This window comes from Anguilla rostrata, chromosome 5 (genome assembly GCF_018555375.3).
Source record: "Anguilla rostrata isolate EN2019 chromosome 5, ASM1855537v3, whole genome shotgun sequence".
Taxonomy (NCBI): domain Eukaryota; kingdom Metazoa; phylum Chordata; class Actinopteri; order Anguilliformes; family Anguillidae; genus Anguilla; species Anguilla rostrata.
The window spans coordinates 39,219,065-39,235,278 of record NC_057937.1 but is presented as its reverse complement, the minus strand read 5'-3'; the positions used below and the strand labels follow the sequence as shown (position 1 = coordinate 39,235,278).

The following is a 16,214-nucleotide window of genomic DNA, read 5'->3' as shown; positions in this document are numbered from 1 at the left end:
CCCAAAAGACTCAGAATAGTTTCAAAGCAGGGGTGGTGTGGGACAATGTGAAGTCCACATAGCTGATTGAATGGGACATTGAAGAAAACCGATTAACTGTTTTACTTGGGCTAGTCTTCACTCTGCATCCCGCAAGAGGCCTAATTTGTACATTGTCTACTGTGCCAACAATCCTCATCTGTTTGTAACTTGTCCAAATATGTTCCTTCTCCTGGCTTCCTCAAGCACATTGCAGGTGTGCATTTTGAATAGGAACTCAAAAACCGTCTGTTGTACACAGTAGATGCACCAAACAAATGAAGGCTTTGCGTGCTGCTTGTGCCTACCTTTGGGATACATTGTGCAATTGGGCAGATGTTTCAAATTATTGTTTACAGAGAAAAAACACCTTTTTTTTTTACCTTTGTTCTGTGCTAGAATAGTCTCTCATTTTGAGCCCAATTTTAACTTGTTCAAGGTACTGACACTGAATACTGAATCTACTCTGCTCAGCCTGCATGTCTTTTCATATTTCTTTGTGTTTTTATAATGTCCACGCATTTTGTAGGATGGTATATAATCCCCCTTTGCTTAGCTGAAGACACACTGGAGAATATCAGTGACGTGCAGTACAGGATGCAGCTGAGTAAATTTGTCGCTATTTATATCAGTCATTGTGTCTTTAGCACTAATCTGGGTTGTTGTACTGAATGTGGTAGGAACCATGTTCCAATTTTAACTCTCCTATTGCAGAAGCAAGAATGTACTTTCATCAGGCCCTGCACTGCCGGTGTCCTTTCTCGAAGCGGGATAAGCACATTTCCTACAGCTGCCATTAAATGGGAGAGAGGGTTATGGTTCCCGATATTCAATGGAAATCACAGTTCCCTTGTAAAAGATGATGAGCTCAGACATACTCTGCTCCCCTTATTCCTCTCCCGTCGGCTGTGGAGAGCTGTAGCCGCACCTCTGATCATCAAGTTTCATGCAGGGAATGGGTGTGTGAATGTGTTACCGGGGTGCAACTGCTGATAGCGCTCTGTGGGTACTTCTAGATTACCGGGTCAGTTTTCCATTGAATGCGTCGGGTTCTCGGGCAGGCAGGAGGCTAAAGCCAATTACAAAGACTAAGCTGAGTTAGGGCCAATTTAGGTAAAGGTGAAAGCAATTACTGTTTGAGCCTAGCCTGCTTTTTCCTTTTGAACACTAAGAATCATGCTTTATATTAGGATAGGCAAGTGCAACAAAGCAGTTAAAGGTAAAACTTTTGTTTAATCCAGTTATGCATTTGAGGGGAATTTAGAATGGCTTTTTATTTTCATTCAGGTAGTGCTTGGTGTTTAATTTCCTTTAAAATGGGTTACATATCTTTGAATGCTTACTGCCTTGGAGATCTTTAGTCTCCAATGTTTTTTTTTGGTTGTGGTTTTTTTTTTGCTCATTTTGATTTGCAAATAGTGGATCTGTAACTAAGTTACAGAAGACAGACGATCTTTGTAAAATACCCTACTCTAATGTTCCTTATGTTGTTTGAATCCATAACCATCTGGTCGCTGGTGCAGAGCTTAAGCCAGTAGCCAATTTTTATTTACAAATATGATTCATTTTGCCATCTGGAGAAGAATAGAAGGCAGTGATATTGTTTCTGTTTATAGGTTTTCTATAATATTACTGGTCATATATGCAACATTTTTTCATATAAGATTAAATACAGATTTAAATTTTGATGGTGATGATGATAATGATGATACAAAACAGCCTATTGAGCCAATTTAGCCACTGTACAACCTGGGAATTGAAAAGCTCAGAAACCCTTACAAATGATCTTGAGGAAAGTACAATATGCTAATCGATTCATTGTGTTTTAATATAATTGAACCTTCCCTCTTGGGGGAGATATGTATATATAGAAGTTTTGTTTAGTTGGAATATTTCTTGAATTTACGATGGGATAAAACATTTCCAATATAGCAACTGGCCCCAGGACTCCACACAGCTGCTCACTGTGTCAGTTGGTACTTGTTTACTTGTTTTTATCTGGCTTATGAGATTCTCTCTCAGCCGTTTTCACATGGATGCATAATCCCTATTATATGATCAAGCAAGCTGGTTTCTGCAATTCTTCAGAATTGTTTACCATGGCTGATCAATGCAGGGCTTATAATAGAGGTAAGAGTGTTTGCACACTGTGTAAAATTTCCTGTTTTGAATGGGTGCTGGGATTTGTGGAGCCGGAATTATCGAATCAAACACGAATTCCTATCCGTTAAAGCAAAATAACACTTTCTGTTTTATTACCATCTCCATGTTCCATGCTAATGACTGACTAGTCAGACAAATTCAATGCACCGCAGAGAGCTTGATTTGTGTTGCTTAAATATTTTTTAAGCAATTCAGCGCTGCTGGCAGGATTTGTAAACATAATAATTAAGACTACAAATGCAAAAGGAACAAGAATATATGATTGCGAAGCATCATAAATTATAAAAGATAACATGCTTTTGTGATATAATAAAGCATACACAAACAACTGTGTTTTTAAAAATCTGCTCCTAAACTAAAGAAACCACCTGCTCTGTATACTCATGTACGTTTCATTATGAAGGCACTTTGTTGTGCCTCAGTTCAACTCAAATATGATACAGAATAAGGACCATCTTTAAACAAGGCAGTATTTTCAACATTTGTTTTTTCGTGGATGACCAATGGTGAATGCAACAAATGGATGTGATTCTTTCCTGAAAATGAAAGCGAGCATTCTCTCTGTTAGGATGCACATCTCCATCTACATTCAGGTTCTTCTTTTAGTTATGGTGGTGGTTAATGGGGCAGCAGAATTAATGTATGATTTGACAGGTCGCGCAATCTGTCATTAACTCGGTACGTATTCACATATTCATAGGTCTCAATTCAAACCATTTTGTGTGTTATCTGGAATTAGGGGTGTTCTGTCCGCATAATGAAGAATGTTTCAACAATATAGGTGAAAACATTGAACCCTGCGGAAGATTTGAAAGCCGAGACTGAAAACAAATGTTTATGAAGGGTACACAAAATGGAGGCAAGGACGTGTGGCATTATTAGACAATAACTCCACTGAGAATTTATTGAAATATGTATAGGCACTTTAAAGGAATATAAGCCGCAATTACATTATGCTATCTGACCGAAGAGCTTTGGTAGGTTTGACAAAGCTGCTGAATTCATATATGTGTGCTCTAACAAAATCTTTTTTTGAAGTCTATAAAACAGATCTAGATCATTCCCTAATGCCATTAGGCTAATGGGTTAAAACAAATTTTCTCTCCCCATCATTTCAAGGAGCCTGCCTGATAATTCCCTGTATAAAGCTTTGTTTTGTATATCTTCAGTTCACGGCCTTGGCTTTCCTGCTTTAGCATCCTGTCGGTGCCTGTTCGTCTTTCAGAAAAGATGTTTTCTTCAATTTCAAAAACTCATTTCCTAATCTTCGGCAAACATCTCACTGACTCAAACATCTGACATATTTTGGTGGCGTCAAAACAATCTCACAGCTCTTCTTATGCCTATTCCTCCTCAGCGCTGCTTTTGTGTTTGTTGGTTTTACATTCAGCCCGTGCATGTATTTCGTAAGAATCAGCTATGTTACTCAACAGTAGGTCTGGCTGACATACATTACACATTGTGTCAATCGTACCTTTCAGGCAGGCTGACATCGCTTTGTAGCAGGGCATCCCGCTTTCCCAGAAGGCCTTTTTTGCGAGGTGGGAGACCAGGGGTAGCGTTCCCACTCTGTGATGAATAAGTATTTTGCCTCGTTGGGAAGCTACGGAATGGCGTAGGCAGGTTATCTGAAAGAAGATTGTGAGTGTGAAAATCCCAGAAAAGAAGAACAGGTTGATCTAAAGACGGAGGGATTGCACTGCTGAAGCGCCCTGTAAACCTATCCACCACTTCCTTATTATCCGGCCTCATCACGACTAGTACAGTATAATGGCAACCTGCCCATTTTCCACTGGCAGAAAGAATGGCCTGAATGACACATTGATCATTTTTTAGCCCCCAGCGTGCACTTGCTATAGCTCATGAAATTCAATGTCCCGGTTATCGTCAGCAGAAATTCATAGTTCCTCACAGATGGATTTCTGTGATTGCAGGTGATCACAGCTGTCATTGATTGTATACCTTTTCATGTTTATGGCTGTTGTGCCCTGCTCATCTTAGCAATGCCTCTGAAATAAATCACATTTTTCTGTCCGATGCCAAATTCAGTCCTGGCCATAATGTATCAATCTCATTTAGCAGCTTGAAATTGTACTATGAGCTACTCTGATCCAGACCCATCCACTCAACCTTTTCTTTGTTTCATCACACCTTCATCAACCGTCAAGCAGAGATATGTCAGATGTGTGGCACCATAATTGGAGGGCTTCAGTGCAGGTTAACCCCTTCTTCCCAGGCATTTAAAATGGCAGTTTTCACCTGGGTGTACTACACTTACTGTAAATAAAGCCTTACAACTTTGTGGCTACACATAGCAGAAGGCTTATGGCATTATTTGAAGGGCACATGTGTGTCATCAAGTCTGTATATCAAAATATGTGATGAATTATTCACAAATACACAAAAGTCACATATGAAATGCAACTCTCTTGTTTATTTCACAAAATTCACATAAGCTAGCATCAAAATTATTATCCAAATTCACCCCCAATTTCTTTCCCATCACTGCAAAAAAATTGTTTAGATCAGTGGTGTCAAACTCGTGCCATGGAGGGCCGTGTGTATGCAGGTTTTCATTCCAGCCTCAGATCTTGATTATATAATTAGTTAAATTATTTGCTGAATTAGGGATGCAGGTTTGTGCACAATAGTGACCCGACGTCTATGGTGACCCGCATTGCCTAAATAAAAATTTTCTTATATTCTGTGCTTCAATGTAGTTAAACGCATATGGCTGAATGAGTAATTGGACTCAATTAAGGCAGCATTAATTGGTTGGAATGAAAACCTGCATACACACGGCCCTCCATGGCACGAGTTTGACACCACTGGTTTAGATAACTAAAAGCAGTGAAATTTTGCTACGGTCTTTCCAAATTGCACATTTTGGATAATGTTTGAATCTACACCACAAAAACACATTTTTTTGAACAGATAAGAGAGGAGAATCAATTCTAAGTGTCAATATGTAACAATAATTAGCATTATGTTGAATGCTGAAATTTGTATGTTAGCTGGCAGGAATTATAATTGGAAACTACTATAATATTAATTTTGGTTGAACGCGCTTTGCTATTGCTAATGTTACTGGTGCAAATGTCAGCCACCTAATTCCATTCCATTACATTATATTTATTTAGCAGACACTTTTATCCAAAGTGACGTTCAAAAGTGCAGTTCATGGTCATGGACAACTACAAAACATGGGTTCAATTATTCCAGAGAATTAGTTTGTTAGAAGCTTTGTAAAAGAGAGACGGACTGTATCTATGGCAGTGGCAAGCGACCAATTGTAATTTGCAACTGGAAGTGTGTTGTTCACATTCCAAACGTGTAAATCAGTAAGAAGTTATTCAATGTGAAATAGCATCTAAAAAATATATATGCACTGTCTGCACAAAAAGCACAAGCAACTAGGTGAACTACTAGCCAAACTTGGTAGGTTTTTCTGAAAAACTGTTGGATGAGTAGCGTAGAGAATGTTGATTTGGAATAAGAATAAATAATAAATTCACTTTTTCAGTGAACTTCAATGCCTTCCAGTGGGACCATAACTTTATCTAGGACCCCATCTTTGAGCAAATCTACACTTTATACACATGAACTTAAAGCCTCTCATTGAGATCCACTTTTTCAAGCTCTTTAAATACTTCCGGCCTGCATTGAAACCTTTTTCTCCGATCTGCCATAATTATAAATACATTTTAAAGCACAATGGCAAGTTAGGAGAACTAGCTGGCTGTTTGGCTGCACACATTCATTCAATGTTTATTGGATTGAGTTGAAAATAGTGCCTGACCTAGCTTATAGCGTTAGCTTGAATGCGAACATGGGCATTGTGTATTGTGAAGTTGCAGTCACGTCAGCTAGATGACAAAAAAAAAAAAAGTTTGAGAAAGCAAGCTAGCAAAGTGTGACATCTCTTCATAAAGTTTGAATAACTTTGTGTGATTAGGTCCTTTTGGTGGGGATTTTGGTCATATGCTCAGGAGGTATTTCTTCTCTTGTGCCATGTTATCTTATGGTCAGCTTTGAGTTCATTTCCAAGTATTTACATGCATTAATATGACACCGAGCATACCATTACCTAACCGTGAAGTTCACAACAAGTTAAGTAAAATGAATAAATAAATAAAACAAGATACCTCGCTTTGAAATGTCACAATAAAATATACTGGATGTGAATTTGTGGCTCTTTAGGGTGACATTTTGGCAGTCAGGGTTTGTTGCTTATGCCTGCTGATTAAAATGTCAGAAGCTAGCTTGGGAATACTGCATTCGGTGAGAGCGAATTGTGTGCATTAGGAGGCTGCATATGCATATTTTAATGCCAGGACCAAGCTACTTTATTTCACAGTGCCCATAAATGGTACTGGGGGAGATAATGTGATCTTCATTTGAAGAACATCTTTAGTGACTGGAAGTGAGTGCTTGTGTGACCAGACCAAAGGAATGCACGTTGCCCAAAAACATTTGTTGAACCCATCTGTTGGGTATTTTTCCCTGATTTGCATTTTCATTTTTTTTTAAATGACAATGGTTCTTACCATTGCATATTTATATACTTCTGCATATTTAAACAACTGGGTGGAAGTACATAGTATACTGCACACATACACATGCACACAAACAAATATGCGCATATACACCCACACACACACCAACGGACACACAAACAACTCTGAATCAGGTAGCAGGAAGTCAGGCTGGCTTGAAATTTGAAAGAGCATTTTAAAGTACATTTTCTCTGGTCTCTGCTCTCCGGTATTAAATGTTTCTGTTGTGGGTATGTATTTCAGTGCATACAGTAGTAGAGTTATCCTGGTAAAATGAAATCCTTTGATGTTGCTATCACAACAAGCACCATGTGAAGATTGGCCTAAAAACACCACCCCCCTTCTTTTGATGAAGGCTATATTGCTGGGTTTCTTTTATTCCTCTGTGAATATCCGCATATTCAAATATATTTTAGAAACAACAAGCCATTTACATTTTCACTAATTACATAACAGGGTTACTTATGACTAAAAATGACATCTTCAATCACAGGACAGACAGCAGCCAGTTTAATGCTTTTATTTTCTTTTGATGAAAGCTAAAACTTTAATAACAAATGCATATTAATGTGTTCATTAATTGGCAAACAAATGAATAAACCAGAGTGAGTTTTCGTTCTCGAATTGAGGGTTGCTGTGAAAAGCTAATGGTCTGTGGTTCACTGTCATTAAGGCAATAAATCCAGACATTGCTGATCATTACCGGGACTAGAAGAAATATGTGAAAATACATAAACCATTGTGTTTATTCATCTTACTTTTGGATTTGTGTTAATGAAAAGACACAGGAAACTGATTCAGTTAGCTTGTTGTGCTGTAAACAACAGATGACCTGCTGAGAATCTTGGCTGCAACCTGCTGGTTGTTTCTTTCACTTCTGGAGAATCCATCCCTTCCTCACCCAGGAGGCTACACAACTACTCATCCAAGCCCTTGCAAGCACTTGTTTAGACTATTGTAATGCCTTGCTGCCGACTTGTCAGCCTCTGCCATGAGCCACTGCAGAATTCTACTGCCTTCCTGATCTTCAACCTGCCTAATTTCCCACATGCCACGGCAGCCATTTTTGTACACCCTAGCTTCCCACTTTCAAATCCCTCACACTGGCATACAAAGCTGCAAAATGATACTGTCCATTTCTTTCTTCAAAAAAAAAAAGACTAATTCATACGCTCCAAGCAGACCTCTCTATTCAGCATCCTTTCGCCAACTGGCTGTTCCATCTGGCCAAGCTGTTCCTCATGGATCTGGCTGTTCTCTGCCCTCTTCCCCCTGAGCAGGAACATCTTTTCCCAATGGAGTCAGGAAGGCAGATTCACTGGCTGTTTTCTGTTCATCAAAACACGCACCATACCTAAATTTCTCTGCTACAGGAAGCAAAATGTGAGCCCTGAAACTGGGTGTTTGAGTCCCAGTCACGCCATTGCCGGCTATGGCCGAAGGTCCACGTTGGTGAGGCAGCAGTTAGCCCAGCCGCATTGGGGAATGATTTGAGGTAGGCCGGCTAGTTCCAACGACAATGGGCAGCATTTCATTGGTGGTGTTACTGCAGTGTGAATAGACATCACATCGAAGGAGTCACATGCTTGGGTTGCTGAGGGAGATCAACAAGTTCAGTTGATTTCAGGTTGAGAAAATCATGGGTAAAATCAGGGATAAAATACACACACACACAGATACACGCACACACACACACACACATATGTATATGTATATGCATCTCTCCCATGTTGCAGGTGTTGAGGCATGTGCCTTGAGAGTGGCACTTGTTGTAACTTTAATGATGTAAATAGTTATAACTTTAATGATGCTCACTATATAAATTGTATTGTTTATTGTGGGACAAAGTACCTTCGTTGTTAATTGTTCATGGCCAGAGTTAAACAATAGATGCAAATGGTATGTTTGCATCTAATGTTTACCCCGTAACTACATTACCCCGTAACCAAACATCATTCCAGTTATCCACTGGCTACCAGTTTTTGACCATACCCCCTTCTGGTTGGCACTAACACTGCTGTAGTACTATCTGTCGTGAAATAAATAATCATTGTCAACAGGTTGAGTGAACTGGAAAAGAGTGTTGAATATGGTGAAACAGTGCTGTCCCAGTGCACTTCTAATTTGGAGAGAAAAGAGGAAAAAGCTTTGTTGTTTTAGTGAACTCTCTTGTTGCAGGAAGCTCTGAAATAACTCTGAAGCACTGGTGAGACCACTTGGGAAAAAATATGTCTGTGCACTACTGTGATTATAAATCCTTCAGTTCAAGTGAAGAAGTTATTTTAAAAGTAACATTGTTATTCTCCCCAAAGAGCAGAAAGCAATATGAGCAGGAGAAAAAGATCTTAAAAATGAAAATGAAAAAAAAGAAATGCTATTACTACTGTCTCTACCCAAACTCTCTTTTAATGTGACAATGTTAACATCAAAAAACACAGATACTCAGAGCTATCCAACTGAAAATACTGTCAGAATGTGAACCATGCCACAGCTAATGATGCAACTGTTTGCCAAAAAAAAACTATTATTAGCATTCTTCAGCTTTTCATATTGAAATGTATTGCGCAGTATGACAGAAACATTTGACATGAGAAAATCTCATTTTAATGCATTGCTAGCTCTATAATTATTATAACAGTGCCAGACACTTGTAATTAGATGCCAATTTTAACTGTTCTCCTCAGGATGTGCTGTACTATCCACTTTAGAAAACTCACATAAGTTTTACGTAAGTGAACAAGCTTCTGTTTTGCTATTCTCCTCAATCTCCCATCCCCAATCCCATTTACCAAAAACAGGCAGCAGCTCTGCTGAATCATCAACTTTTCAGTGCCAATCCCCTTCTGTCTCTCTGAATTTGCAGGCAATGGCTTTTTTAACAAGAATTTATAGTCATGCTATTTTACTTTATTGGCCAAGCGGCTGCATGTCATGTGACAACATCAGTCTTCTCTTATAATGCAGGACCACAGCTCATGGCTCCTGTTTAATGCGTCCCACTGTGTGTGACTAAAGCTGATCTGAATGGGCGAGAGACCACTGTATCGATCTTCTGTCTTTGAATCTCTGTTCTCCCCCATGTCAGGCTTAGTGTATGTGACAGCGGTGAAAAGTCATGACTCATCAAAATTGCATGCTGTGCCTCTCTTCTGTTTAGCATGTCTAGTGCTGTTTTTCCCTTACCAAACCTTTTTTTTTTTCCAGTTTTCCCACAAATTTCATAGAGCTGGTGGCAGACGCACCCCCATCCCCATGGTCTATAGATTGTCTGTGAATATCTACAGGGGATTTTGGATATCAAAAGCAATATACAGAGCAAACTTTACAGTATGGGCCAGTTATTGATCATTTTGTCATACCCAAGTAGGCATCACAGGTTCTGACAGGCTGCACTTACTGTAACTCAACCAAAATAAATATGGACATCCCTTAGATGCTGAGTGTACAGCTAGCAATTACACCCAGGCTTGCTGGACAAGATATGGCCATCAGGGATATTCTAAGTCTAAAAAGTCAGCAAGAGAACTTCTGGTAGATAGTTACAAAATAAGAGCAGCTACCAAATACTGCACTGCACTCAGAAGGGTGCTACACATTGGTGGTGAGTGAGGTGAGATCCCCATCACTGTAAAGCACTTTGAGCGTATGTAAAAGTGCTATATAAATGCAATGATTAATTAATGAATACATTCATGTAATTTGATTAAGAGCTCACACTCTCACTCTCTCTTGGGTGATTTGCATGCTGGGGGTTGAGGAAGTGGGTTGGTGAGGTTTCTTGCTTTTTCACTTTTTCCTCTTCTTTTTTAACAGCACTATTGTTTTTGTTTTTTAGTACTTTTGGTTAGAGTTGTTTATTGGGAGTTTTGAGAAAGCAGGTTAGCGAAAGCATCTCAGGAGGAGACGCTGTCCCTATCGGTCTGCCGTGGCTTCAGTGTACCTGAGGCGAATGTTATGGTGGAGGATGTTTTGCTTGCTGTGAGCGAGCGGTTGAAGTCTGGTGATATTATGTCTGCTTCACGTATGAATGAAGCAGTTGTTGTTTTCTTGAACAATAAATTAGTTAATATATTGATTGAAACTGGTATTGTTATTAATAAAATGTTTATACAGGTGACACCGTTATATTCACCACCTGTCAAAGTGACAATATTGAATGTGCCGCTATTCATCCCGAATGAGGTTATCCAACGTCAGCTGTCACATTTTGGGAAGTTTGCCAGCTTGGTAAGAATGATTTCTTTGGGGTGCAAAAACCCTGGGCTGAAACATGTCTTTTAGAAGCGAAGTGTTCATGTTTTTACATTCGCCGGCACAAACGCTCAGTATTTCGAAAGTAGAATTACATGATTTATTCGACCACAGATAGATGCGATTGCTTTCTCTGTGTGGCTTTCGGCCATATCAGAGTCCAAAAGTTAAACAAACAGCAGATAACACCATCACCGACCCGGCCACGGCTGGTTCTGAAGCCACCCGTAATGGCGGGGACGGCCAGGCTCAGGCAGAGCAAAGTCAGCCGGTGAGCTTGCTGAGTAAGACTACTGCCTTCAACTGTAGGCCTACTGAGAACTGTGTACCTGGAAGATCCAAACGGCTGCCATTGAACTGTGGGAAACAAGCTGAGAGTCCACCTGAACTGGAAGAAAATGGGGTTTGTAGGTGTTGTAGAAATGTTTAAGGCCCTTGTTTCTGCCTAATTGAGGGTAGAATACTCCTAAAACTGGTAGGAAACCTGCTACAATTTGAATATCTGGGGGCTGCAAAACACTTTGTGTTCAGTTGATTATTTTGATGGCAGCTTAGTAATTCATTTCCGCTTTGTATCCTTGACCTTTTCCTCCTTTAATGTAATTTTATTGTTTTTCTTTCAATTATTAGCTTTATTATTGAGAACTTGTTATTGTTTTGAAATAGCTAATGTCCAAATGAAGCTGTTTTAAAATTCAAATTCTCACTTGCCTTTGATGTAAATAACACAGTGCACAACTGGGAGCAAGGCTGTCTAATAAATGAAAGTATGAAAATTCCCCTAAGTACACATCGGAGACTGCTTGCATAATTATAAAATTGGTCCTCTTAAAATGTAATGGCACAGTGACATTTTAAAACCGCTATTAAAACTGCAACAGGCATGCCGTTTCATGGGGCTGATTGTATTCATAATGCTAGAAACAGTCCATCTTAAATGCCTGTCCATATTCTTTATATGACATAAACAACCTCCAGAGTGGAATTGAAAATAATTATCTGTATCACAGGGTGGAGCCAGACTAGGACAAAAATGTGGGCCTGGCAATCAATCCTTGAACAGCCCATTTTCAAATCAAACGTCCAATGTGAAAAAAAACTGGTTATTTTGTATATCTTTGCTTTGTAGCACAGCCTACAGTCAATGGAAGTAGACCCAACTCATGGTGGCAGTTTTAGTATCGTCCAGTCCACCCAAAAGTGTATCGGTTCTTCTGTCATTGGCCAGATCTGCTCGATGGCCAGTCGAGCTATGTCACTGGGGGTGGTATATGCTACGTCAAATTTACAAATGTAATGATTTTACTGTCAGGAAGTTTAACCAATTAAAAACTGTGGTTCTTACTAAATATTTATTTAAAGAGTCGTTTATTAAACTAGAAATACAGATTTAATTCTGCTTTCTCAGACATATATTAGAAATTACCGTGGGACGTGGTTAAATGTAGATTTATAGCATACATGTGCATTTCTGTTTCCTTTATGGAGATGAATGGCAGATGTTTTCTGTTGCAATTTCTGGATTAGTATAAATAAATTACTGCCTAGCTGGTGGTACAGGTTGCAGTCAGGGATCAATGGAGAGTGGGAGCGCCATGGGGTAACGTATTGTATACTGGGGCTCATTCAGCAATCGTTTTTAATAGCAGTTTAGACAGCATGAGCAAAGCCCATGTTCCGACTGGGTCAGAACACACAGGATCAACGTAATTTCTCACGGAAACATATTTTAGTGGCTGTCAAATTCAAACACAAACGGACAGTATCTGTTTCTTTAAAACAGTCGCCTGGAGTCCTCCTTCAATCTGTATTCAGGAGATCTGCAAAACAGCATTGCCTCCTCCTATGTCTCTAGGCGAATGCAGCGAAATTGCCGTCTGACAGGGGTTGGCTGTGTGCGGAGGGCCCTTGCGGTACGTGGCTGGGACAACCAAATCACCGGAGAGGGGCTGTCCTCCCAGCTTGTAAGCTTCTGGAGAATTGTTCGAGGAAGACAGCCTCATTAAACAGGCACACATGCTCAACTCTGCTCTGCCGGAAGGCGCCTTTGGCCTGACTGACAACGCAGTAAAATCAATTACAGACAGGGGAGCATCTCCAAAGTAGGGGGTGTGAAAGACCGAAGGCCTGACAGTAGGTGAACAGAGTCTGGCACCGGCTAGGCTTAATGGAGGTCAGGCCAGGCCCAGGATTTTTAAAACCATTAAAACCAAAGGGATTTTTTTGGGAAGTAAAGGACTAGTCGTGTTGCTTTTTAAGTGCCAGAGAGAGCAATAATCCAGTAACCACAGCTGATCAGATGTATACTCTAGCTTTTACACATTACGGGCTGTGTAAACTCCTGAAAGGTTCAGAAAATTACTCTAGAGAACTATCTATGTTAGACCAAAAAAATATTGCATACGACTAAAGTTTGCATATTAGAGCATGTGATAAATTTGAACCTTGTAACCTTGCAAAACATCTGACTGATTCTTAGAAGAGGCTTTTATCGTCATCAATATCAAATGTTGAAATCTATACCGATAGTTTCATCAAGAGATAATTTCCGATTTGTAGTTAGTAATGGAAATTATGTTTTCCTACTAGCTAGTAATCTTTCCAGACGTTTTCTTGTCAGCATTGATCCTTGGGGACAAGCAGGTCAGGCAATTTGGGATTGTGTATTGACACTGACAATTCACATAATAGAATTCTGCTTTTGTTAGACATCCCTTGGGTTGGTTGGGAAATCAATTAATCTTTTCACTTTGTGAAGTGCTGTAAGGACCATAATTGTTTGTTTGTTGTGGTTCCACTAATGACAGACTAAGATGGCCCCAAATGTCTTTGTGAGGCCTCATCAATTCATGAGGTCATGAGGTATCTTTGATTCAAGAAAAGTGAGGGTAAATTTCCATTGTTCTTAGACTTTTCCCTCACGTAAGTTTGAATTTTGACTCTGAGAAACTTTATTGCCGCAGGGTTTTTAGGTTAATGCTGACGATTTGCTAAAAGGTACGACTGTGGGTTGCATCAGAAAAATATAAGGATGTCATGTCATGTTTTGAATGTTGATGTCTTGATTGCCAATCCTACATACTACCTTCAAGCAAAGATAAGGCCTCCAGGGGAAAGTTTCTCTAGGGTATGATAGTTGATGTCTTCATGTCTTCAAGAGAAATGACATGGAAAGATAATGCTTGATGTATAAGGACAGAGCTATTCTAGGTGCAAGGAAATTAGATATTTCCAGAGAGTGGCCTTGCACAGATTCAGAACTTGGCCTAACTACCTTCCTAACACTGCCAACTGCTCACCTCTCATAATTCAATAAGCATTTGTCCTTGATGAACAATTAAAAAAAAAAAACATTCCGTTGCAAACCCTCACCAGACTGTGAAGAAAAAATGTAATGCTTGCATTTAATTGTGAAGTACAAGTAAGGACAAGTGTTCATTGAAAACATGCTGCTTATTACACAATACTTATATTCTATTTGTTTTGCAAAAAGTGAGGATTAAACATGAGTCTCAGCTTCCACTGATAAGAAACTGGAAATACTTGCCATAATGTAACAAAAACAACTGTTCCTTCTTGTGTAAAATAACAAACATTTTAATGCATTGCTCAACACATTGGATGCATTATTAATTTTCTGTGATAGAAGTAGGTCAAGTTGAGCTGGGTTTTCAGAAGCTGTGTGCTACTTCGCATTCAATGTTTCCTCACAAAAGCGGTGTCTTACGAAACAGCTAAAAACATCCCAATTTTGCCTTGAACTCACAGTCCAGTCCAAGTATCTGTTTACATTCTGCTTTTCTTGGTCATTAGTTTTCAGTTTCCATGTAACCAACATGCATACATTCTTTATATGTGATGTTTTTAATTTTAGAATGCAAAACTAACAAGAAAGGTCACACTTTCTTACACATTTTATTCTAATGACACCCCATTCGCATAAGACTTTCCGATATGTGATTATGTGTTATATATTAATACTATTGGTGTAATTGGATTCACCTTCAAAGTTCTGACATGTTTCAGACATGTTTCAGACTTCTGGATGACCCCCATTTCTAAAGAGTTTTGGAGTTTAACTGCAGTTACACTGGCTGTAATTATTCACAGATGCTTGAATAAGGCTCATGAAACACCGATATTTTTGCATTCCACACATCCCATTCATACTGTATGCTAGGTGTTAAAGGCCACAGAATTTAGCATTTCAGATTAGGCAGAGTCTCTTGTCATTTGCTGAAAAGGACAATGCTTACATATTCAGGTGAAGTTTGAAATTATGAGCTCTAAAAATCATTTGACTCTTCTACATCCTCTATCCTGTAATTTTTTATGTATCTAAAGTTGATTGCAAATTGTGAAGCTCCATCATTGACAGCTGTAAATGAAATACTATAATACTAATAAGTGCAGAAATGGTGACAAACTCAAGTTAATTCACATTCAGGCAAACAAATTTAAATTCCCTAAAGTTCAAGGGAAGGCTAAAACTATTTCTTAAAGTTTTATTGCGGTTCATCCAGAATGCTGCTATTCATCTAAGCAATCTCACCAGGCTCACTCCCCTTCTCATCTCCCTACACTGGCTACCTATGCCAGCTCAGTATCAGATTCAGAACCTTAGTGCTAACCTACCAGGCAGCTAAAGGGACAGCTCCATTTTATCTTCAAGAGATAAGATCCTATACGCCAAGCAGACCTCTTCATTCTGCTACCTATAGACATGCTTCCTGATGGCAGAGCTTCACACTGCAGTCAGAATAGTAGAAACCATGTCCGTCTTCTGACACAGACTGAAGACTCACTGCACCATGGCTCCCCTGACCCCTATAACTATCATTGTTTCTTTTTTGTTCTTTTCATTACCTTTTGGATAATGTTGGTATGGCTGTTTAAGGTTATCCATCTAGTGGTACTTTGTTTTGTTGCAGTGTAAATAGTTGTTTGCAAGGGTAACATTACACATTGATTACAAATGGGCCTCTGTGCTTTCTATTACTGAGAGTAACACTGATGTTCTCTACCACTGTGTAATTCTCTGGATAAGAGTGTCTCCTAAGTAACTGCAATGTTGTTAAAAAATATTTATGTGGGAGGTGCACTCAGCAAAACAGATTGCACTTGAATTACTCAAATCAAATTGATTTTTAACAGCTTAAGACTGTGCTAGATTGCACTAATACCTGATGGCCAGCCTTGAATTTGTGTTGCTGTCCTCGCCAGGGG

General features: G+C 39.3%; 1 protein-coding gene and 1 long non-coding RNA gene across 2 annotated transcripts in view; one reads left to right on the top strand and one right to left on the bottom strand.

The window, feature by feature from the left end:
• The window catches only part of spon1a (spondin 1a), a 94,099-nt gene that overhangs the window by 56,807 nt on the left and 21,078 nt on the right, over nt 1-16,214 (top strand). The window lies entirely within an intron of this gene.
• Nucleotides 1-16,214, bottom strand: part of LOC135255250 (uncharacterized) — a 36,396-nt gene that overhangs the window by 12,886 nt on the left and 7,296 nt on the right. Inside the window, exon 2 of the long non-coding RNA XR_010330131.1 lies at nt 3,656-3,809. This is a non-coding gene — a long non-coding RNA (uncharacterized LOC135255250). The remainder of the gene's footprint in view (nt 1-3,655; nt 3,810-16,214) is intronic.